The following is a 3,815-nucleotide window of genomic DNA, read 5'->3' on the forward strand; positions in this document are numbered from 1 at the left end:
GCCAAGTTTTTATCCAAAACATAATTATAAATATTGTTCCCAAAGCAAAATAAACATAATCCAAAACATAATTATAAATATTGTCTCTAAAACAAAATAAACATAATCCAAAACACTCAATTTTCATCTTCATTCTCTTGTAAGTTGGGTTGGGAGAAGTTGGGTTTTGGTAAAAAAATTGCAAAAATATCCCCTTGCTAAAAAATACTAAGCCCGGCGGAGAAGTCCGCCCCATCCCACCAAAGCCCGCGGTTTAAACGGTGTGGGTTAAGCGGGCTTTTACTATTTGGCGGTCTTAATTTTTCAACCAACCCGCCTTTTTGGCGGATTACGCAGGCCGACCCGGCGAATTTAGGCCTATTTGCCACACCTAATCATTACACAAACAAAAATAATAAAAATTAATAATCAACATCTTCTATTATATCAATTAAATTTTTTTAGAGGATAATAACTAATAAATGCAACATATAGGTTATTAATCGTAAATAAGAGATTATTGAAGGTATCATTTGCATGCAGTAATAACATGCATAGAGAGGATCGAATTGGGGTGAATTGAAGAATAGAGCACCTTAATTGGCTCATTAATTTGGTTATGGATGAGGTTGGAGTGTTGTTCTGTGTTATGGGATGAGGAGGTGGTAGACCAAAATGTGGGACAGCTTTTTTGATTGGAGTTGGTATTAAGAAATCGGACCCAACGACTTGCTTTTTCAGATTTCCTTCAGCAAATCGGAGGGTCCGTTTTGCATGGGGAGAGATAAGAAATTAGAAGCAAGGAAATCGGACCCTGCGACTTCCACATGATGAAATTTTTGTGTTACTTGAAGGTAATCGCATGGTACGATTTCTTTGGTAACGAAAATTCGGATTTAACATGAACAAATCGTTGGGTCCGACTTGCTAGGAAAAAAAATATTTTTTTTTTGTTTTCACTAGAAGAAATCGGATGGTCCGTTTTGTTTATTATATAGTTTTTTTGAAATAGGTTAGAGAATTCCCTCGGTCCGATTTGTGTGTGTATATATAGACTTGCAAAGAGCTGCAAATGTGAATCCGCCAACCAGATCTAACATTCTTCGTCTCGTTCCACTTCTCTTCTTCTTTCTCATGGTTTGTCTCTGAGCTGGTGGGGTTGGAGAGAAAAAAATTGAGAGTGAAGTACTTGTATTTATTTAATTGAGAGAGAAGAATGGATGATAGAGTTCTTTTGAAAGTGTATTATTTTGGTCAAATTTTGTTGCAGACGCCTGAAGGAGTAAAATTTGTATATGAAGATCCGTTGAATATTGTTATTCCGTTTACAATTTCATTTGAAGAGCTTAAAGGTGTGATTTATGAGAAGATTGATTTGGTGAGGTCAAGAAAAATATCATGTATTTTATACAGATATCCTGTACTAGTATTTGGTGGTTTCGTTCAATTTCAGACGATATATGTAAATGTAACGGACGAAGCTAGCATGCAGGAGATATTTTCAATGTACTTTGAAAGTCGTACTCAAATCTCGTTCATTGAGTTGTACATTGAATTTGAATAATCTGAGGCCGACCGAAATATTTTACGGAAAGACTACAATAGTGACAGTGAAGATGAGTTCGAAAGCAACTACGAGGTTGTTGGTCCAGACGAAGATAAAGAGCAAGGTGACGGCAGCGTGGCTCCGAATGTGACAGACATTGCAAATGCACTCGCGAACGAAGTGCCATTTGAGGAGCCATCTTTCATGCGAGTTTTGGATTTGGAAGCGATGCATGCTCCGGAGTTTCCGGGCTACATGAGTGCAGGTACTCGTTTAGCATTTGTGAAATAGTTTATTTGGTCAAGTTTAAGATAAAAAGAATTTGAGCTAATTAGTTTTTAGGGTGCAATATTTAGGTATTTAGTGAATTAGTGTTTATTAATAAGTAATTTGATTTTAGGTATTTAGTAAATTTGTATTTATTAAGTGGCTTAGTTAATCAGGGTTTATTTATGAATGAGTAATTATTATAGTTTTTATGAGGTTATTTAGGCGATTAGTAATTATTTTAAGTTATTTTGTTATTTTGTATTTATTTCGTGATTTAGCTAATTAGGGTTTATTATTGAGCATTTATTATAGTATTTATTTTTACTTGTTTAGGTGGTTACTATTTATTTTTAGTTAGTTAGTTAATTTGTATTTATTTAGTTATTTAGTAAATTAGTTTTATTATAGTATTTATGAAGTTATTTGGGAGATTAGTATTTTTTTTAGATATTTAGTTAATTTGTTTTGATTAACAGTATGTATTAATGTGTTTGTATTTTTATTTAATTAAGACTAAGATAATAATGTAATGTATAGCTTCCTTATATCATTGTTGATATTGTAAGTGCTGATTTAATATTTTACTTTGGTCATTAAACAAATGTGTGTTAAAATACTTATGGTATGGTTGTCGTCCTGGCAGAAGTTCCTTTTGTCGCAGATGGTGAATTCGCCGTGGGGATGGAATTCAGTTCCAGGGAAGCTGTTATTAAGGCGATAAAGGAGTATACCCTCTGAAAATCCGTAGACTACCATGTGTATGAGTCAGAGCCGTTGACATTTTATGCGAAGTGTACACAGTACGGGTCAGGGTGTGATTGGCTTATAAGAGTCAGCATGATCAGCAGAAAGTACTATTGGGTTATTAGGAGGTACAACGGCAATCACACTTGTACCAGAGCTACCATCTCCCAGGATCATTCAAAGCTGGATTCAATTACAATTACAGAGGCCATTAAGCCGTTGGTTGAGGCTAACCCCTTTTTAAAGGTGAAATAAGTTATTGCAAAAGTGCATTCGAAGTTTAACTACACCGTCAGTTATTGGAAAGCATGGTTGGCTAAGCAGAAGTCAATTGAGAAAATATTTGGAGGTTGGGAGGCATCCTATGAAGCGTTGCCCATATGGTTCGAGGCCATGTGTCATAAGGAGCCATCAGCCATCGTACATTTTGAGACTATGCCAGCATATCAAGGGGATGACCTGGTAAGTGATATCCGGGTATTGCATCGAGTATTTTGGAGCTATTACCCTGCATTAGAGCATTCAGGCATTGTAAGCTAGTTGTCCAGGTGAACGGGACTCACTTGTACGGAAAGTATAAGGGTTGCTTGTTAGTGGCGGTCTCGTAGGATGGTAACAACAATATCGTCCCAATTGCATTTGCTATTGTCGAGGGAGAGACTTCTGATGCGTGGAACTTTTTTCTTAGTAAACTGCGTCAACATGTTGTGACTCGGGATGGTGTGGGCCTTATATCAGACCGACATGAGTCGATAAATGCAGCTGTCGAGCGCAGTCACGGAGCTTGGTCACCTCGTAGAGCTTTCCACATGTTTTGCATCAGGCATATAGAGTCGAACTTTCTGCGGAAATTCAAGGCACCGTACCTACAAAAGCTTGTCGTCAATATAGGTAACATTGATTACTTCGACGTTTGTTAATAATGAAACTGCGAACAATTTAAACATCGTGAATCACTCACTTTGAATGGTATTTCATATTGTGCAGGATATTCGAGGACGGTTCGCGAGTATGAATTGCGTTACCAGCGTTTACGAGAGTGGGGTGAGGCGTACAATAACTTGTTAGAACGTATTCCCCGTGAACAATATGCATTGGCATTCGATGATGGTTACCGATGGAGTCACATGACGACTAATCTAGTGGAATGCATAAACTCAGTCTTGAAGGGTGCACGCAATCTCTCCATCACTGCACTTGTGAAGGCAACATTCTACAGATTTAATGAGTTGTTCACACGTGATGAGGAACTCCCTGAACAAAACCAAACTGTCGT

The sequence above is a fragment of the Arachis duranensis genome, chromosome 6 (assembly GCF_000817695.3).
Source record: "Arachis duranensis cultivar V14167 chromosome 6, aradu.V14167.gnm2.J7QH, whole genome shotgun sequence".
Taxonomy (NCBI): Eukaryota; Viridiplantae; Streptophyta; class Magnoliopsida; order Fabales; family Fabaceae; genus Arachis; species Arachis duranensis.